Source organism: Culex pipiens, chromosome 2 (assembly GCF_016801865.2).
Source record: "Culex pipiens pallens isolate TS chromosome 2, TS_CPP_V2, whole genome shotgun sequence".
NCBI lineage: Eukaryota > Metazoa > Arthropoda > Insecta > Diptera > Culicidae > Culex > Culex pipiens.
This window is the reverse complement of record NC_068938.1, coordinates 161,854,756-161,877,167: the sequence shown is the minus strand read 5'-3', so window position 1 is coordinate 161,877,167 and position 22,412 is coordinate 161,854,756. Positions and strand designations below refer to the sequence as shown.

The window sequence follows — 22,412 nt, the reverse complement described above, 5'->3', positions numbered from 1 at the left end:
TTGCTTCGAGGAAAAAAATAAATTTGTACAAGAGGTACAATCCCTCCTGGACGGAGTTTCGGGTTTCGACGGCGGGGGCCCCCGGTGGCCACCGGGAGTTTGTGGGAGGACCAGCTCGGGCTACGGGAACGTCGGCAGAATTTTGTGCTTGTTCAGCTTGGAAAAAATAGTGTAAAGCCTGTTTTGCTGATTAAATCAAAAAAAAAAAAAAAAAAAAAAAAAAAATTAAAAAAAAAAAAATTAATTATTGGTAAAAATAACATCCAACAAATCGTAGATGAATGGTGAATGTGTAAATTTTATTACGCGCACCTCGCTTTCATGTGTGTGTGTTTTTTGAGAGTTTGTGTGTGAAAGGTCGTCTCATTGATCATAGTTCGACTGGTTGACGCTCCGGCTGCTTTGTGTACTCTGCTCCTAGCAGGCTTGCCACAAATACAGATTTTTTTGGCACATACCAAACACTCAATCGAGTATAACTTTAAAGAATAATATTCTTACCAAAAACTGAACATGCCAAAAGATGCTTACAATGTTTATCTTTTTGGCCAATTTAACAAAAACTGCTCAAATTTATTTTAACTGTAAAAAAAAATTCGTTTGTGTTTCGGGCCTGTGCTGAAAAATCTGTATTTGTGGCAAGACTGGCTCCTAGCGGTACTGTTTGTGGCTGTGGGTGTGTGCGGGTGTGTGTACCGTTTTTTTTATACACACACGGAAGACAACGACGGCAAGTTAACCTGCCCTAAAGCAGACAGACAACACGGGTTCTGGAAATAAGGGCTGCCGAGATTTCTGAAGGTAAGTCGAAGAACTTATTTAAATTTGTTAGATTTATTTTTTTATCAACAGAGTAATTCTTTATACATACTATTTTTTTTGACTAGATTTATTATTAATTTTTGGGTCATTTTTTTTTATGTTTCGTCATTAGTTTTTCTATAAAAGTCTCAGCAATGTTGTGGGCTGCTCATACAAAATGACTATGTATTAGCGTGCCCAGGATATGGAAGTTTAATTCAAAACCTCACTCAACAAGCTACACAGTGTTATCTGGGCTTTTTAAAACATCTAAGCCAAACATGAGCAAACATATTCAAAATTTCCCCATTGATACTCAAGGGTTAAGTTAGCAAATCCAAAAAAATAATCTGTTTATTGAAGATATCCTGGTTTTGGTGAGACATTTCAATCATTTTTTTGCTAAATAACTCAAATTGATTCAAATAAAATATCCTTCCTACCCCTTCTACATCTTCCATTTTCCCAATCCCCATTGATCCATTTTCACGAACCCATCCGTAAAATATAATTATTTGCCAAATTTACACTTATACACTCAACAACAACTGATTCGGAGCGTTTGGTACGGTATGTCCACGTATCCATCCTCCCCTGTAGATTCTGTGAAATGTGATCCGTTCACAGAATCCTCTTTGCGGTAAATACACCGCAGTAGGGCTGGCCGCTTTAATTTTTGTAATACATTTTCGGGTGTTCAGTACTGTACTGTAATTTTTAATCAGCCATGTCAAACATGTCTTGCGTCTTGCGTTGCGTCTTTCAATTACGAAAATTTTGATACCCAAACATGTACAGGTCATCGCTGAAATTTTCATGTTATCGCAGTTTACGTGAAAAAAATTGGTTTTTACTCGTTTCCGTATTTTTCCCGTTTTTGCGCGCGGCTCGTCGGAAAACCCAGTTTTCATGTTAAAAAAATCATATCTCCGAAACGTGTTAATGGATATTCGCAATTTTTTGATATGTTATGTAAAATATTACAAGGAATCGAGGAAAAATATTTTCAGACATGGGCTATTTGGTCCCGAGACCTTGAAATCGGCAAATTAAATTTTCATAGGACCTTTTCAAATATTCAGCTAGTTTTTTTGGACCTCAACATATTTTTCCTGAAAAGCCCAACTAATAACCTTTCTTGTGAATTGTGGCGTTCCGGAGATATGATGTTTTTGAAAAATTTGGTTTTTGCGAAAATCGACGAAAAACGCAATTTTATGGACCACCCTATTTCGGATAGGACCACCCTAATCGCCAAACAAAAAAATACGGGTCTAATTATTTTGGCCAAAGATTTGATTTGGAGACTTCCTGTTTGACGTGGAATGGCTGAATAATGACTTTCCTGAATGCTTTCATAGGAATGGATGCGTTTGTGTTGGATTAGATTTAGTTAGATTACAAAATAAAAAAAAAACTGAAAAGATGGTTTACAAAAATGTAGAGGAGTAAAATTTCAAAACTAAAATTATAACAATTTAAAGGTCGTCAGTTGGTATCCCGCGCTGGAAGAGAAGTAACCCAGTCACGAAATATTCTAAAATACCTAATTCTAAAATAATTCTGAATACCTCCAAAACGAAGCACGTTGATGAACCTTTAATCCATCAACAATAGAATCATTAAAATAACTGTAATAAAGATTTTTTGCTTTGCTAAATTTTAGCAAATGTAAATTTTTTGTATTTTAATAAAGTTCAGGCAAAACTTCATTCAAAGCAGTTTTTACATATTTTGATAAAATTTCAGAAATACTAATAATTTAAGAATATTCTAATGAACAATATCTTCAAAAAATAGTTGTAGATCTGATATGAAATACTTTTTTATTTGTTACCTGTTTTTCTTTTAAAATGCTTGAATTAAAAAAATAAAGCTTGAGAAGCGATTTATCAATTGATTATTTCAAATTTCGCGGCATTTCATGGTATTTCCCAAATTTCACGGCCAGAGGTGAATTCCACGGATTACGCGGCATCCGTGAAATCGCGAAAAATCACTAGCTCTACTAATTCCAGTCTAAGCTTACCAAGTCGTGATGGCCAAAAATGGTTAGCATTTTTGCTAGAGCGTCCAATTTCCCGGGGATACGAAATTTCCGTGAAACGTGAAGTTTTCAACCAATTTCCCGGGAAATCCCTGGAATTCCCGGGAAATTTTAAATTTATCGAAAATTATTCTGATCCCGCTTCTGAGCGTGAGTATTAATTAATGGCTTAACTGCTTGTAAAAAATCATACAACTTTAAGAAAATATACCAATTCTAATTTTATATGCTGTCTTTGAAATTGTACCAAGTAAAACAAAACATCGTTCACATTTTTTGTTGTGAATTATTATTTTTTAAATCAAGATGTTTAGAAATTGAGTAAGATCCATTGACAGATAAAGTTGAAATAAAAAAAATAATGCAAAAATTATGTTTTTCACGGCAAATAACTTAACCCAGTACAATTTTTGCTGGTTTCAGCTTATGAATAAAAAGATAATCATTGAATTTAGCTTAAGAGTCTAATTTCTCGTGCTTTTTCAATTGAAACACTTTTTCATGAAATCACAACTCAAAGTTTTCAAATATTTGTAGCGACTTTTTAAATATGTTTGCATTTTTTGGGCACCTTTCATATGATACAAAGTTTTTTTTTCAATGATTTTTTTATGGTTTCATTTATGGTATAGTTTTTGTAACATGGTATGAAGGCTAATAAATGACTTAGCTTAAAAGAATTTTCATAGTGCAAAAAGTGGTTTAAATTAAACAATGCATGCTTTTCATAATTAACTCTCACGCCACGCCCTTACAGACTGTAATTTTTCGAATACTATTAAACAACTTCTTCTTGCACAACCCTCTTTGAAAAAATTCTCAAATTCAATTTTCTCCAATTTGGTCACGGTAAATAAAAACGTTTAAAAATATCTCTACTTTGATCTTGGCCAGAAGGGGTTATTATCTTATTTCATTAAAAAAAATGTTTAAAAAGGTTACCAAAAATAAAATAGTTTATTTTTATTCCATAACAGCGTTATTTTTATTGCCCAACAACTAAGCAAGATCTATTCCCAGTTATAAATGCTTCAGAAATAAATATTATCTGAATTAAACCTTGACATGCAATTTACAGACAAGTTGATTAGTTCAATATGAACAGTCGATTGGAATGAATAAAATAAAATAAGGTTCTCCCCTTAATTTTTCTTGTATATTTTCAAAATATTGGTGCCAAAAACTTAGGAAAATGTATACTTCCGCTTGAATCTCAAGAATTCCCGGAAAATTTAATAATTTCCCGGAAACGGGAAATATTTTTTTCGGGAAATCTCTGGAATTCCCGGGACGGGAAATTGGACGCTCTAATTTTTGCTTACCAATTCAAAGGACTGGGGATCGATCCTCGTTGAGAACAATTTAGATTTTTCGTTTATATTTTCAGCGTTTCAAGTATTTCTATGTCCTAAACTTTCTCGTTGGGAGCAAGATGGGAATCGAACCCAGAACCATTCGCTTTCAAAGCGAACACCTTGACCATTCAGCCACGGCTGCTCCTAGCCAGAATTTTTCTATAGTTTCAGATATTCAGTTAAAAACTGAAATACCACAAAAATACCAAAATGTGGTACCCCGATTTAAAAAAATACAGTGATTTTAGCAATTTCCATGAGCTCAAAACGCATCGAAAATTAAAAAAAAGAAGACGTTATTTTTGTAATTTTGATGAAAAATTAGTGACCTTGTCAAAATTCTTCCATTTTTTCTGAGGAATTTGGTAACAAAATGTAAAAAAAATAATCAAAATTTGGTATCCAAACTTCTACGTTTTTTAATTTTTCAAACTCAGAAAAATATCTAAAACTTGTATGAGACCATGAGACCAAACTTTGCTCTTCAAAAGGGTCCTAAAGCCACTTTTTTGATAAGTATGCAAATAAAAAGATGACAAGACAACATTTTACGATGGATTAACTATGGTCCCTTTGGAAAAAAAACTTTCAAGTAAGATACTTTCGGTCAAGAAATGCCATGAAGTTAATTTTTCAAAATTGATTTAAAAATACATTTAAAACATTTTTTGGTCGTACAAAGGGTCATTCTACTCAGAAAACGTTACTTAATCCACCTTTAGGTGGTTGGTGCCTTCCTCACATTCATAAAGTCAATACATTCAGTAAAAATAGCAACATTCCACCTTAACATGTTTCACAAATCAACTTTATTACTCATTTCTTTTGATAGGTTCGCAGACCTTTCATATTTCTGGCTCATCGGCAAGGTCTGATAAAAAACCTATTCAGCGATAGTTCGTATGGAAGGTTCAGATAAAGGAGCGGCCGTGGCTGACTGGTTACGGTGTTCGCTTTCTAAGCGAATGGTCCTGGGTTCGATTCCCATCTGCTCCCAACGAGAAAGTATAGGAAATATTAATCTTGAAACTCTGAACATGAACGAAAAATCAAAGTCGCCCGAGTCGGGGTTCGATCCCCCGTCCTTTGGATTGGTAAGCAAAAATGCTAACCACTACGCCATCACAGCTTGGTGAGCAATGACTGGAACTATCAAACTATATACGCGCTGGGTCCTTGTCCATTTGACAAGGGTTCGGAAGTTCTAAATAACGTTTGAACCCGATTGGTGCAAACGTTCTTCAGGGCGGGGCTTGTCGATAAAAGCTGAGGTACCTCGCGCTCGGCTAGCCAGCGTAGAAATGGGTCTCCGAAGCTCGGCAGAGCTAACACCTCCCAAATGCCTATGCGAGTTATTTGCATGTATAGAATGAAGATCTAAAAATACATGGAAACAACTCAATTTGTAAGAAGCGACCGCGTGGTCCCGTTTGGTTGGTTGCACACACACACACACACACACAGTTCGTATGGAAGGTTCAGACAATATTTCTATCACAATATCTGAAATCCGGCCTCCGAAAAAGGTATAAATAACACTTAAGTGCTAATAACTTTTAATAGGGTCCTTGATGTTCTAGGCTCATTTGGAAGGTCTTTACGACTGGTCGCATGATGGACCCGGACATCATTTTCATTGAAATATCTGAGATCCGGCCTCCAAAAAGTGTATAAATAACACTTAAGTGCTGATAACTTTTGATAGGGTTGTCAGATCTTCAATGTTTTGGGCTCATTGCAAATACCTTTCTGAAAATGTATAACATGATAGGTTTTCTTGCAAAAACCACCCTTTTTACAATCTTTCGGACACACGCCAAAATCGTTTTTTTAGCATAACTTTTGAAGTACTTAACTAAACTTGCTGATTTTAAATAGAGACCTATGGGACCCCAAGACGGATCGAATGAGACTAATACGGTCAAAATCCGTTCATCCAGTCCGGAGACAATCAAGTGACAATTTTTTTGTCCACATCCACACAGACATTTGCTCAGAACATGATTCTGAGTCGATATGTATACGTGAAGGTGGGTCTACGAGGTCAAATTAATAAGTTCATTTTCTAGTGATTTTATAGCCTTTCCCCAGTAAGGTGAGGAAGGCAAAATGCTTAATAGTTGTGAGCAATAGTATCTGCAATTTAAGCTTAATTTTAGGACCCAACTGAGATTTGATTTTTTTTTCAAGGGGTTCACGAATACCAAACTTCTGTATTGATAAAAAATAGTATTTCCCTTGTTATTTACCTAAGTTCGGGAAGTCTCCATACAAATTAGAAAGCTGTTCGAAATTTTGAATAATCCTGGCGATTGTTCACGCTTTATAATTTTTTTTTTGTGTATGGACAATTGTCTATATTGGGATCTAAAAATCCAGAGTTTTTTTTGAAAAGGACCAATAAACTATTGTCTTTCATATGTTTATAGGACCTAATCAAAAAAAACTCTGGAAATTAAAAAAAAGTTATCACGTGGTTTATGGATGACCCCCATTCGATTCGAAAACAAAAACCATTCTATCCATGTTTTTTTCAAAATTTGGAAGCCATAGTCCTGAGTTACAATTCTAGAGTATTTTTTTTGAAAAGGAACTATAAACATATCTGGAGTTTTTTTTTATGGTTGAATAAACCAAATTTCCAGTTTTTGATTTTTGGGTTTCAAAAACACCCAAAAAGCAAAAACTGTAAATTTGGTTTATTGATTCATTAAAAAAACTCCAGATATGACATTATAAAAAAAAAACCTCTGGAATTACAGAAGACAAAAAATAGCTTTAAATAAAACATTGTGATGCACGTGAGATCTAATCGAAAATCGTTACAATAAGCTATTTAAAAAAAAATCCAACCCCAACCTACCCTACCAATGTGGGGGGATAGGACCCCCTCCCCCCACCAAACTCACCAACTCCCCATTTTCTACTGCTCACTGGTGGTGTTCTCACTTGCGTGAGCGCTGAGTCTCGTGGTCTGCACCGTCGTCGTCGCCGTATAGTAAAATCTGGTCGCCGTCGCCGTAGAGCGTGCTAGCTCTGCTGGCTCTCCCTTTGCCAGTCAAGAAAGTACCGCCGAGCGCAGTAGAGGTGAGCACAGTCCGGGGAGGACCTCCCGTTCAGCAGGTCAGGTTATAGGTAAAATTTGAAGTTCGCGACCCTTCCGGAGGGGGGAGGGTGAACACCGCAAAACTATCGGTTGTAGAAGAAGAAAAGCATAAGCTGGTGGAAAAGTTGAAGATGAAGAAGAAGCAGCTTGCTGGTGGTGCAGGTATCGGAGTGATTTTGGCTAATGAATGAGGTTTTTTTTTGCATACACACGTCGTTGTTCACCGGAGAGAAAGGGGGAAGTCTTTGGGCTGTTTTTAGTTTCCATTCAGCAGTGTCTTGGCTGTAGTGTTGTGTGTGGGGTGGACCACATAGAGACCGAGTGGAAAGTGTAGGGTTTGTCTGGTTTTGATCTCTCCCTCTGCTTCGCTGGGACAGGTTGACCGATTTGTGGTTCCGGTTCCGGGTTCACTACGTGGATTACATCAGTGAGAAGTGATTTGTGTGTGCTTTCGGCTTCCCAAAATTCACAAAACATCAAGCTGATGAAGAAGAAGTGACCCCACAAAGGAAGCACAATCTGCAGTAAATAAAATAAAAATCAATTCCACCAGTTTGAGCAATTCGAGCGGTTTTCAAGCGGGGAGCAGGAATGTGTCTGAAAACCGGATTGTGCGACGGAAAGTGAAAGAATCAAACGAGATTTATATGGAAAAGAAGCATTATAGGCAAAAGGTGTCTACGGTGAGCAGCAGTGAATGAAATCTCGTGAAGTAAACACACTACTCTCGCGCATCACAGGGAGGGAGAAAAAAAAAACAGCGAAATACCACAACCAACCCAAAAGAGCAGCAGCAGGCAGCAGTGACTAGCGGATTTCTCTGAAAGAAGTCAAGTGAGAGGTGGAGAGGTGAGGAGGTGAGAAAGAGTATCGGAAAGCGCCACCACCGCAGGGGTAAATCGGGCGCAGTTTGTACAAACTTGGCATGAGCAGCAGCGCGGGTGAGCAGTGAGATTTCGCTTCCAGTTGTGTGAGTCGTGAGAGACGTGTGTTTTGTGACACAACGAACGCGTGACAACCAGCCACAGCCAGTCAAGTGAGTTTCTACTTTCCGGGGGGAGGCTGGGTGGATTTTGGGTTTAGGGTAATGAGGGTCATTTGGAATATTCAGTGTATTGACAGTCCAGTTTCCAGTTTACAGTTTTTCTGAGATAACTTTGAGTAGTTGAAAAAGTTGTATATTTGACAGCAATCGATCGATTAGTAGTGTTAGTCGAGTTTCAGTGGTTTGAATTGTTTTCGTATTTAAAAAAGTTTCTTTTTTTGTTGTTTTCAAAACAGAAGTCATGTGATGTTTCATGATTGAACTTCAACCCAAAACAGTTAAATATCTACTCCAAAGATGCAATTTCCGGTGAAATTGTAAAAATATGAAATTTGAAAGATTCAAATATTTCGAATTTTTCTCCGCTTTTCAAACCATTTTTTTTTTGCTGTGGTGCATTTATTTCATCAGACATTTTTGAATTACTACCTTAAAATTCCTATCGCCTGAAAAGGGTGTACTTTTTCTTTTATTAAAGTGTGTAGTTATTTTCGATTCGAATTAGATTTTGCATCTAACAATGTTTTTTTTTTGTAAATTTTGTTTAGCTTTGATTTTGATTTGATTTGGCTTCGATATTTTCCAAAAATCAAACAAAAATAAAATCAAATCTTCAGTACCAGTAGTACTTATGAAAAAAAAGTAAAAAAAAACTTATTTCGGGAAATCAACTTTAAGTACAGTAAACCATTGACATTGAAAGGATTTCAATTTATTTTGTAAATATTATTCGAACGGTAATACTTGTGTCAAGATTTATGTTTTTTTTTTCCAAAAAAAGTTCTTTTCAATAGTGCTGTAAGATAGAGTTTCGTTGAAAATTTGTATTTAAAAAACAGGATAGACTTTGTTCCTACATACACGTAAATCGTCAAAAATGTCAGTCGTTGGTTTGAGAACATACTTAAACTTTTTTAAATCTGTTAAAATTTAAATATACATTTACACCTATTAACAAAACAAATTTGAAGACATTTAGTTGTATCATCGCCAAGAAAATCGGGCTTCGTCATGCACACGGGATATGCCTTGAGAGTCTTCACCCTAATTTTGTCCATCCCATCTCGAGATATCAAAGTTTGACAGTTCGCTTTGCGCATGGCAATTTTTTTAGCTTAAATCGTCTCTTACTCGGTTTAATCATGAAATATCTTCATGAAACTTTCAGGAGTGATTACTGATTGTAACCATCTTTTTAGTAGATTTAATAAAAAAATGTAATAAGAAACTTTGAAATTTTCAACATGTATGTAACCCCTTAAAGTGGGCATATTTATTTCATTACGTCAAATTGATCACTGGTAATGTTACTTTTGAATGGTTTTTTTAATAAATCACAATAAAATGTTTGTTTAACTTAGTTCAATAACTTTCTATAAAATGTATATAAACTATAGGTTAAGTAAATAAAAAGTTCCAAATTTGATTAAAATTAATTAGAATTTCCAGTGTTAAAAAACCTTTAGATTTTCTTTTCTTCATAAAAATTTTAAAAAATGTCACCAAAACAAATTTTGCAGCATGATTAAAAAAATCCATATTTATTCAAACTTGTTCTTCTGAAAATGTCTATAAAGATGAAAATATTTCATTTGTGAATTCTGTTTCAATAACACTTTAAAATAATTTAAACTGTTCTTAGTGTAGGATTATCTAAAGAATTTGAAAACTGCGAAGACATCAAATCGATCCGGAAATCTCCTCTCAAGGTACAGATTTTCGAATAACCGCATGCCAATTTGGTATGACCATCACGCAAAATTGTATGGAAGAATTAATTATGTAAAACGGGTTCTTTTGGAATATGGAATGCAAGGACAAAGTTACATCCCAATCAAAATATACAAAACAAGCCTTACCCGACAAACTTCGTTCTGCCTTTTTTTGTTTGTTGATGTTTTTAACTTTTTTGCTCATTCAGCCTCCTGTGACCAAAATTTGATTTTACGTAACTTTTCCCATACAATCTGCAGATTTTTCCGGAATCGGTTCTAGAGTGGCCAAAGTTGTAACTTTTTGGCGTAAGAACCTTCCTTGGACTAATACGAACCCAACGCAACAAAGAGCACCTCGATTCGGCATTCCGTGTTGAATTGATTCGCGTTCGAACAAAACCGTCGAAATTTTTTATATATATAGAAGATTTAAATCTAAAAAAAAACTAGGGTGTTCCGAATATGTGACCATTGCGAATTACTGCACTTGAAAACTTATAACATGAAAAATACCCTAAAATAATGTTTTACTATACAAAACCTATTAAATTAAATTTAAAAAAATATGTAAACATAAAAAAAATAAATACTTGAAAAAATCAGATATTTCGAGCTTAACATTAAAGTTTCCATGATATTATTTATCGTTTAGAAAATACACAATTACTACCGAAGTTACTTGTATGGTACCGTCGTCAGGGGTGACATTGGGTCTGGGGGGTGATTTTGGGTCATACAAAAATGTTAAAATGTGTATGACCCAATCTCACCCCCAGACCCAATGCCACCCCTCACTTTCTTGTGACACTATATAAAAATGGACAATTGTTTGCATTTTTGGGTCGAATTTATAATTAATAATAAAAAGGGCTCGATAAACTTGGTATTTTTGTAATCAGGAACTCAAATCTAACCCTTAATAAAATTGTGCGTGGTTGGAAGTCATTTGAACGAATTCGGCCAACATTATAAAGCAATGAACTTTGGTACCGTTGGTGACCGTCTGTCAAAATTGTGTTTCGAGAAATTATTTTTTTTTGCATTTTCTTTTTGGTTTTTTTTAATTAAAAATTGAGTTTCCAAAACTTTATTTATGTTTTTATATTGGTCTTATTAATTTTTGAAAAACCAATAAAAATGGAGAAAACCAGATTGTTCAAAAGATTTTAGTGTTAGATATTTATTATTAGCATTGTACATAGACATTCTAAATCTGTATCGATATTGAACTGAACAATAAAAACAAAGTTTCAACAGTCCAAAAACTATTAATTTCAAAATTGATTTTTATGCTAACAAGATACATTTATGAATCCCTTAAACGAAAATTGTTTCAATTTCCCTACCTGCCATAACCATAAACATAACCATTAGAACAAGACTCACAAACACAAAGCCCAGAGGATTGTGGTTAGTGGCATGTATCTCTACAATACCCATGGCTCGTCAAACGAGAACTAGCATAGTAGTATTCAGGAACGACAATTATGCCCTACCTGCGCCGCGTGACGTGACACCCTCTCTCTCCTCGTCGATCGGTGAACCAGCACTCGCTGTCTGCTGGGTCGGATCGCGGTTGGTTGAGTACCGTTTGGAATTCGGTGTGTGGTTTGATGATCGCCGGGGCCTGGAAATATATGTGTCACTGAGAGAACGCAAAAAAATCGAGAGAAGAGTGTGTGTGCACACTAATGATGTCACGATTTTGTGTGTTGTTGACGGGGAAATTGGGAATTGAGAATAATGTCGCCGTTCGATTACGGGAGCTGAATTAATGCGGTGCAGTACGTGGTCTTCGTTATCTGCTTGGGGATTGATCTTCGCTGAAAGAATTTATAAGTTTTGGGGAATTTAAAAGTGAGCAGTTTGAGTTTTTTTTTTTGTAAAAAAGGTTATTCAAGTCTTGTTGCGTTATTGAAGTCTTAGTTTTATGACAACTTCCTACTAACTTTAAAATAGCACAAAATTTGTCAACTGAAATGCACATACAGACGGTCAAACACACGTTTCTCGCCGAGACATAGCCAGAAAAAAGGGGGTTGGCAGAGTATGCCCTCGGGCAGTAAGTAAACGAGCAAAAGAGTTGTTGAAAGTTTTTTAATAGCCGACAACAACGACAACAACAGGAGGGGAGGCGACCTGTACCGCTAGTAGAAGTAGCTAGTAGTCTGTAGTAGTGGAAAACAAACGGCGCCGGCCGCCGCCAGAACTTGAAAACGAAACGACAGTGTTAAAAGTGAACCAAATGTCGAACCAATTTTAGAAGACAGAATTTTTGCGTAAGACTTTGCCTGACCTGAGATTGGCGCCTAGGTTGTCTTTCAGGAAAACGTCGGTTGCAGGAAACATGTCACGAGGAAGCATTTGAAGTTTCGAGAGCTTGCGTCGAGTGTTTGTTGGGGAAAGTTTCTTTGTGAAATTGCTTTGTGATCGATAACATTTTAATCAAAATTATGTAAAATCAGAAATCGCATGGAATGGTTGAACTCGAAAGCTTTAGTAGTTGAGCAGTTCTCTCAGATTTCGGTCATTCGATTTTTTTTTGTATTTTTGAATCCAACTGAAACTTTTTTGGTGCCTTCGGTATGCCCAAAGAAGCCATTTTGCATCATTAATTTGTCCATATAATTTTCCATACAAATTTTGGAGCTGTCCATACAAAAATGATGTATGAAAATTCAAAAATCTTTATCTTCTGGAGGAATTTTTTGATCGATTTGGTGTCTTCGGCAAAGTTGTAGGTATGGATAGGGACTACACTGAAAAAAATGATACACGGTAAAATAAAATTTGGTGATTTTTTTTTAACTTTTTGTCACTAAAACTTGATTTGCAACTGGAATAACTAATAATGCAAAATGGCTTCTTTGGGCATACCGAAGGCACCAAAAAAGTTTCATTCAGATTAAAAAATACAAAAAATAAAATTTAAAAAAAGAACAATTTCGTAGATAATTGCTCAGTTGTCTCTGGTAGTGACTCTGTGGAACTAACGTGTAGACTGCTGGACTGTGATGATGCAGCTATCATAGATTTCGGTGTAAGATTCAACAGTGATAATGATTAGGGGAAATATACCCTTACTAATCAAACACCTATCTTCGTCATATGGAAAGTTTGATGCTTGATTAAAGCTCCAAAAGACTATTTAGGCTATAAACTTACCAGCAACAGCACCGCCTCGAGTAAGCACGCAAATTTATGCCATTTACTGGCCACAAAAAGATTAAATTTAATGCACTTTTGAGCATAATTTCGATTTTGCGAGACCATTTCTCGATGTTTGTTGACACACACATCCACACGCAAGATGAAAGCTTAACTGCTTAACGAAAGTCGCCATTAATATCTTTTCACTTGCATTAACCTTTTCAAAGCGCTTAAGATATAAAATTGCTTCCAACTACCGGCAACATGTTCTTTTGAACATTAGTTAGTTACTCACTTGAAAAATAATCCCGAAACATGTAAATAATTAGCAAGCGCCATAAAAAAAACAAACGCGCCAAGTCTTTTGACGTTTGAATTTTGACGACCCATTCCAATCGAAGGCTGAAGAAAACCGAGCGAAAAGCGAAGACAAATAAAGAACAAAGGGTATCCACCAACACCACCAGCAGCGCCTGTTGGAGTGAGTCAGTGATGCCAGGAAATTTTCTTTATAAATGCTACTTTTCGTGAGCGTTTGCTTGAAATTTCATCAATTTTGGCAGCACTAAACAGACCCAGAAGAAGATTGAACTAAGCTGAAAATTGGAAAATGGGCGTGGCCCAATGCATTCTCGACCAGGGCTTGCGAAATTTCGACTTTGTTTGTGATAGCTGACAGAACACTCCAATCGTCTTCACCACGACAACCTGATTTTTACATTCTTCTTTCGTTCGTTTCACACACAAAGGAATGAGTGCTACGCAAAGTCACTCACACAATCATTGACTTCCCTCCAGGAGAAAAATCGATTAGAGAGCGTTCGTTTGATATTCTACCGAGATTCCGATCATCTCTCCAATGATAGCAATCATATGACTCCTGTCACCATGCAGCATACACTAGGAAGAGAGAGACAAAAACGAGAGAAAGAGAAAGAGCACGTTGTCTCGTTCGGGCGACTGCTTGAGTGGTGCTCATTTTTCGTTCGTTTCGTCTTCGTGTTTACGTTCATCGACCGTCGCCAAGCAATGACGGTCATGATAGGCGTTGTGTGCCAGCGATCAAATATCGTTTTGGGAAATGATCGCTGACAGAAAGTTCTATCGATTATCGAGCAGTTCCGTTCAGTGATAAATCCCTTTTCAAGCATTGTTCTCGACTGATTAGAATATATTGGGAATTTTTTTTAAATGCTTGTAAAAGGAATAGAAAATTTAGTAAAAGTGAAAATAAACAGAATTGTTCACAAAAGTTGCTCTAGTCGTTGGTGTACTTGGTTTTAGTAAACTTCAAGGAACACTCCAGATTATCCAGCATCATTCAAACACGACCGCTTATTAGGCTTAAATGGGTATATTTCCCTCAGCTCTCACAAGTTTAATGTTGTTTTTATTTGTAATTTGAGCAATTCGTCAATAAGGGAGTAGAAATTGGTTGACTGTATTGACAACACACAATTCTGTAGAAATCCTTTTTATCGTCATTATTAAGCGAACAGAAACATCAAAGTATTTTCTAAATAAAAGTATCTGCATTTTACTACGCTTTACCGTAACATCAAATAAGCCGCGATTGAGTTGATATCAATTTTATCAGTTTGCGATCGGCTTAGCGCCACCAAAGCATTTCTACTAACGTGAGTAAGCTCAAGGAAGCGCGCTCTAGATTTGCTTATCAGTTTTGTGCGTTAGACTTAGTGGCGCGCACAAAAGGTTGAGCCAAATCCATGTCACAACCCGTCGTCATTACGTTGCGGCCTTGGACACTTAAGTCCTCCTCACGAGCACGGTGGAATGCGCGCGATGTCGTCAGAACACCTTCTTCTGAGCTGCCCATAAACATCTCGAACCGTTTTCTTCGAGTCGTATGACCGGACGGTGACCATTTCCACCAGGCAGCCACTTTCCTGTCCGATTTTAACAGTGCCCACGACCATAACCTAATAATAAACGATGTTTACTAACACGGGGGGCAATATTTATTTTCTTTTCCTGGCGTCGCGATGTCGTCGTTCCATACACACAGGGCCGTGCACAGGATTTTCGAAAGGGGAGGGTTTTCTCGAAAGGGGCGCATGGGGTGCTTATTTAGATTGCGAAAGGGCGCTAACAGTCAATCTTTAAACTCAATAAATAATACTTTTGTATATTTTACATATATTTTGCTGGTTCGAATCCCGCGGCGGACGCTTTAAAATTCTAAGTGTAAATATGGGTATCCGGCGCCGTCGCTCTGTGCCTTGCTCAAACAGGGCGGCGAAGTCCTTGTAGTTAAAAGGAAGACAGTGGTTGGTCTAGTACCGGCCGACAGATATAAAGTCAACTTCGTTTTTTTATATATTTTACATTGGTGTCCTGTTGCAATACACGGCAAATCGTGTTGAATAGCGCCATGGAGGGGGGCGTTAATTCAGAGTTTGAGCAAATTTGAGATTTTTGCGCAAATGAGAGTTTTAAATCGGAAGAGGGATGGGCCGTTCATTTGTGGATCGTAAAACGGGGTTTTAGTGAAGAAGTGTAGCAGTAATTGCTCAAAACAAGTTTTCTTTTTTTTATATTAAGAGTAGTTCTCTACGATTTCGCAATTTTTTCACAATTTTTAACTTATCATTTTTTTGATTTGGATGAAACTTTGCCATGCACCATGCATTCTCTATGTCAAAAGAAGCAATTTTGCATCATTCTTTTTTCTATACAAATGTCCATACAATTCTGGGGGCTGGTCATATTAAATTTATATGCAAATGAATGAATTTCTATGATTTCTTGACAAGGGATTTTCTGATCGATATGGTGTCTTGGGCAAAGCAAAAAATCCGATATTTTATGTTTTAGGGGACTAAAAAAGACAATTTCGGAGCTTTAGTGATGGTGCAAAATCTGGTTTAAGAGATATGATTTTTTTGAAGAAAAAAAAACGAAAAAGTGGACAAAAATGGTTGAAGCAATTTTGTGAACAAAATGTACCGTTTTCAGGTTAAAGCTAATTTAAGGACTGCATTTTCAATTTATTTTGGTTTCTTTTCATTTTAAAATAATACTTCTGGAATTTAAAGTACCCCTAAAACATGTTTTTGAAGAGCCAAGAAAATTTTGTACAATTTTCTCTCTGAAACTTTCAAATCGAGCAAATTGTTTCTGAGATACACAATCTCAAAGAAATTAAATCGATGAGCTTGATTTTTTCTAAGTGTTAACCCTTTGCTGCCCATTTTGTTTCGATTTTTTTTAATTTTTCCCTTGTCATTTTGAGCAACTTTTGTTCTACGAAAAACTTTACTTCTCCAGTTTCAAGTTGTTTTTGTTTCATTTTTAGTTTTTATATTTGCATTTATCTTGTTTAGTTGATATTTGTTTTTGGTAGTATTTGGCCTATTCTAGCACCTAATTTGTCATATTTTTTACAGCCAATTTTTCATTATTTTTTTGTATGTTTTTCATTTTTTGTTTTACTCAAGAACAAACCATCATCATTTAAATTGTTAAAAAATGTCTGAGACAATAGAAAAAAAAAGTACAGAAAATATTAGTGAAAAACACAGCCAAGAAATACAATCATTTTTCGAAACATTGGTAAAGTCACATAAAACAAGTCACACGTTCAACCCTAATTTTTTTTTTCAAATTTTAAGAGTTCTTCTTTACAATGCTTTTTAAAGGTCGAAAATTGGTTAAAAAATTGATTTTTGGCGAATTATTAGATCGAATCCCGTCTAGAGGTGGGGTTGGGTTGTAGCTGGATAAACTGAAAGTGTTCAACTGATCATAACTCGGAAACTACTGGTCCGATTTTCAATCGACATTTCTTTGCATTCCCTATGTCAAAAGAAGCAATTTTGCATCATTAGTTTTTCCAAACAAGTCTCCATACAATTTTGAGGGCTAGAATGGGTATGTAAACGTATGAAATTTTGTATCTTTGGACGGAATTTTCTGAAAATCTGAAAAATTAGATAAGAAACTTCATTTTTGGGTCAAACATTTGTAACAGACTTTTTAAATATAAAAAATGAAAAAAGATAATTTTGAATATTTTTCAATCGATTCCTTGATTTTTCCGAAGAAACGTCCTAGAAAAATCGATAAAATGAAACAAATTGCTACAGGAAACAAAGATATATTTCGATTTACCCCAGAAAATGTTCCGAAAAGGCACCTCTCTCATAAACAAAATTTTCAAAAATGAGAAAATAATTAACATATTAAAAAAATACTATCATCGCCTGAAAAACACCATAGAAATGATGAAAATATTTTAAAAATAAGATTTCAAAGAAAGTTTTACAACACGTAAAAAAAATAATCAAAAAAAGTTAGCTTAAGCAACATAAAAATGATAAAAAGTTGCGCCTTGTAATGAAATAAAAATGTTAAATAAAACAATTTTACTAACTTTTTGAAAACAAAATTTTACTAGAGGAGCCCTCATGACAAAATATAAAAAAAAAATGAAAAAAGTAGAGCAGCATAAAAAAAGATCAAAAATATTTTGAAAATAGGATTTTACCAGCGGCGTTTTGTTAAAATAAAAACAAAATAAAATTATTTGACTATCGGCGCTCCTCAAGCTATAAAGACTGTTCAAAATTAGTCAAACAAAGTTTGCCAACCGGCGCAAAAAAATGTTGTAGCTAGAACGCTAAACAGAATTTTTATTTTTTTTATGTTACCGTAAGCCAAACTTTGTTTGGCTCTTATTAAACAGTCTCTATGTTGCTAGAGGGGCGTCGATAGTCAAACTTTTTTTGGTTGAATGTTTTAATTTTGTCATAAAAGCGTTTCCAGTAAAATCTTATTTTTGAAATATTTTTTTCATTTTTAAGCTGCTTTTGGCACCGATTATTCAACTTTTTTTTCAATAATTTTACCAATTTTTTCCCCACTCATAAGGGCCTCAAGTCAAATGTTTCATATCGAGAATTTGCATGATTTTTTTTAGTCATAAGGGCGCCTCCAGTCAAATTTTCATAACCAAATTTTTGTATGATTTTTTTAAAGTCGTAGTGGCGCCTCCAATTAAATTATCATATTCAGAATTTTCATTAAAATGTTTAAGTCATAGGGGCGCCTCCAGTCAATTTTCGTAATAAGAAATTGTATGAATTTTTAAAGTCGTAGGGACGCATCCATTAAATTTTTCACAGCTAAAATTTTTATGATTTTTTAAGTCGTAGGGGCGCCTCCTGTCAATTTTTGAATAATGAAAATTTGTTTCAAAAAATTTAGGTCGTAGGGGCGCTACTGGTTAAATTTTCATAATAAGAATTTGTATGGCTTTTTTAAGTCATAAGGGCGCCTCAATCCAAGTTGCCATATCGAGCATATGCCTTTAAAGTTGTAGGGGCGTCTTCAGTCATATTTTTATATTGAGAATATGTTTAAAAAAAATAATTCATAGGGGCGCTTCCAGTCAATTTTTCATAACCAGAATTTGCATGAATTTTTTAAGTCGTACGGACGCCTCCAGTCAAATTTTTGATGTTGAGGATATGTTTAAAAAAATTAGGTCGTAGGGGCGCCCCCAGTTAAATTTTCATATTGAAAATTTTCATAAAAATGTGTCATTCATAGTCATAGGTCAAATTTTCATAATAAGAATTTGTATGATTTTTTAAGTCATAAGGGCGCCTCCAGTAAAATTTTCATAATGAAATTTGTATGATTTTTTTGAAAGTCGTAGGGACGCATCTATTAAATTTTTCATAGCGAAAATTTTCATGATTTTTCAAGTCGTAGGGGCGCCTCCTGTCAAATTTTTAATATTGAGAATTTGTTTTAAAAAATTAAGTCGTAGGGGCGGCTCCAGTTAAATTTTCATAATAAAAATTTTAATGATTTTTTTAAGTCATAAGGGCGCTTCAATCCAAGTTGCCATATCGAGGATATGCCTTTAAAGTCGTAGGGGCGTCTTCAGTCATATTTTTACATTGGGAATTTGTATTTAAAAAAAATAATTCGCTTCCAGTAAATTTTTCATATCGAGAATTTGCATGATTTTTTTAAGTCGTAGGGGCGCCTCCAGTCAAAATGATGATAATATGTTTAAAAAAATTTGGTCGAAGGGGTGCCTCCAGTTAAATTTTCATATTGAGAATTTCCACAAAAATTGTTCATTCATAGTCATAGGTCAAATTTTCATAGTAAGAATTTGTATGTTTTTTTTAAGTCATAAGAGCGCCTCCAGTCAAATTTTCATTACAAAATATGTATGTTTTTTTAGGTCGTAGGGGCGTCTCCAGTCAAATTTTATATGACAAATTCGTATTGAAAAAAAATAAGTCTTAGGGGCGCCTCCAGTTAAATTTTCATAATTCTCATAAAAATGTTTTAGTCATTAGGGCGCCTCCAGTCAAATTTTTCATATGGAGAATTTGCATGATTTTTTTAAGTCATGAGGGCACCTCCAGTCAAATTTACATAACAAAATTTGTATGATTTTTTCAAAGTCGTAGGGCGCCTCCATTTAATTTTTCATATCGAGAATTTGCATAATTTTTTTAAGTCGTAGGAGCGCCTCCAGTCAAATTTTGATATTGCATAATCGTATTGAAAAAAAAATAAGTCTTAGGGGCGCCTCCAGTTAAATTTTCATAATTTTCATAAAAATGTTTTAGTCATTAGGGCGCCTCCAGTCAAATTTTTCATATCGAAAATTTGCAAGATTTTTTTAAGTCGTAGGGGCGCCTCCATTCAATTTTTGATATCGAGAACTTGCATGATTTATTTAAGTCGTAGGGGCGCCTCCAGTCAAAATTTTATATTGCATATTCGTATTGAAAAAAAATTAAGTGTTAGGGGCGCCTCCAGTCAAATTTTCATAATTTTCATAAAAATGTTTTAGTCATAAGGGCGCCTCCAGTCAAATTTTTCATATCGAGAATTTGCAAGATTTTTTTAAGTCATAACAAAATTTGTATGATTTTTTTAAAGTCGTAGGGGCGCCTCTAGTCAAATTTTTCATATCGAGAATTTGCATGATTTTATTAAGTCATAAGGGCGCCTCCAGTCAAATTTTAATAACAAAATTTGTATGATTTTTCTAAAGTCGTAGGGGCGCCTCCATTCAATTTTTGATATCGAGAACTTGCATGATTTTTTTTAAGTCGTAGGGGCGCCTCCAGTCAAATGTTTATATTGCATATTCGTATTGAAAAAAAATAAGACTTATTGGCGCCTCCAGTTAAATTTTCATAATTTTCATAAAAATGTTTTAGTCATATGGGCGCCTCCAGTCAAATTTTCATAACAAAATTTGTATGATTTTTCTAAAGTCGTAGGGGCGCCTCCATTCAATTTTTGATATCGAGAACTTGCATGATTTTTTTAAGTCGTAGGGGCGCCTCCAGTCAAATGTTTATATTGCATATACGTATTGAAAATAAAATAAGTCTTATTGGCGCCTCCAGTTAAATTTTCATAATTTTCATAAAAAATGTTTTAGTCATAAGGGCGCCTCCAGTCAAATTTTTCATATCGATTTAAAAAAAAATTCTTTGGCATTTTGGCAACACAGCTAAAAAAAATCGGCCCTTCGGGCCGAGGGGCGCTTGGGGTATAACCAACCTAATTTGCCAGGGGGGGGTTAAACCCCTAAAACCCCCCCCTTGTACACGGCCCTGCATACACACGATCTCTTGTGGTTCTGTATCGTGGAAAACGGCGGTTTTTCAAAGTTTTCATTCGATCAAAAATCGCTGCAAAGATGAGAAGAGATGCTGCGGTGGTCCCAGCAACATCCGCAGCTGCTACGGACTCTCATCTTTGTGGTTTCTAAATTGATTAGAAGATCAAAGGTAGTTTGTTTGCTTTGGCAGTGAAATTTACGCTAGCAGGATTTTGAAACACCGGTTGAGATTTTGTGAAATCTTCACATTCTTTCGGTATTTAGTTTGTAAACAGGGATTCGTGAATGTTAGTTTTTAAAAGTTCAGATCTGTATGATTTTTTTTTAATATTCCAAGGTTGAACACTAATTCAAAACCTTGTTTTCGACTTTATTTACAAAGTGGCCCCACCGTGCACCCGGAGAGTAATTGCGCCGCCGCTGGTCCATAAAATCGCACTCGCAGAATCGCCATACAGGCCCTCGCGGACACTTACCCCTGGGGCCCCCACGAGGGCCATCGTTCCAGACATTCCGATGGACGTGGCGGCGAGGCAACGGGAGCGTTGAGCTTGCTTAATTTGCGAAAATTCTGCGCTTTATGTTCTAGGAAATTCAATGCAAACAGTAAGCAATTTGAGTTAAGTTTATGGTCGGATTTATTATTTTTATTTAGCTGTACTCAAGAGGTATCTGAGAATGATTTGAGTTAGTGAATTATTTTGATACTTGGTAATTGTTCCTCGTTTATTCAAGTCCACCTACATCTTACAAAAATGCTTATTTTTCATTAAATCAGTTTCGAAAGCCGTTTCGTTATTTGATTTGATCTCAGTGACTTCTTATATACAGTCCAGACTCGATTATCCGAAGCCTCGATTATCCGAAGTTTCGATTATCCGAAGGTTTGTGTAGGACTTCGGATAAAGTGAAATTTTGCCAAGGCCTTCGGATAATCGTGTCTGGACTGTGTTGTTTTCTACTTTCCAAAGGGCGAAATAAAGTACCTAAATGGTTATTTTGCGTAGAGTTGTGAAATTTTGTGCCTAGGGAAAATCTGTTGCATAAATGGAAATTTTTTGCTTGGTTTTACGTTAGGGTAATTGAAAAAATAGAATTTTCAAAAAATACTTCTATGGCTTTTGTTTACAAAAAGAAATAAAAAAGCTTTTGGTTTTGCTCCTAATGAAAATAACGCATTTTTTTTCATTCCATCATTTTGAAAAACTTTTGTTGTTCAAACAACTTTACTTCTCTTGGCTTATATTTTTCTTGTTGCATTTTAAGTACCGTCATCAGGGGTGACTTTGGGTCTGGGGTGAGATTGGGTCCTACAAAAATGTAGAAATTTGTATGACCCAATCGGTGACCCAATGTCACCCCTGTTGACGGTATTTTAATTTGCATTTATCTTGTTTTGTTTATGTTTGTTTCCGATAGTAAAAAAAACACAGCCCTGCAAAATGACATTTTTAAAATCATTGGAAAAGTAACATAAAACAAGTAGAACTTCCATTTTTTTAATTAAAAAAAATCTTTTCGAATGCTATGTCAAGATCAAAAATTTGTTTAAAATGGATTTCTGGATTT

At 35.3% G+C, this 22,412-nt stretch overlaps 1 protein-coding gene across 10 annotated transcripts in view; it reads left to right on the top strand.

Annotated features, from left to right (window-relative positions):
- Window positions 1-633: 633 nt before the first annotated feature.
- Window positions 634-22,412, top strand: part of LOC128093130 (serine/threonine-protein kinase Genghis Khan) — an 88,562-nt gene continuing 66,783 nt past the window's right edge. For 5 of the 10 annotated variants that reach the window (XM_052708916.1, XM_052708920.1, XM_052708918.1 and 2 more), the window contains exon 1: window positions 635-801. The gene's annotated coding sequence lies outside the window, so the exon portion shown is untranslated. Of the gene's footprint in view, window positions 802-7,216; window positions 7,339-7,417; window positions 8,346-22,412 lie in introns of those variants that run through there. The other 5 variants (XM_052708915.1, XM_052708919.1, XM_052708921.1 and 2 more) reach the window with 5 other exon arrangements.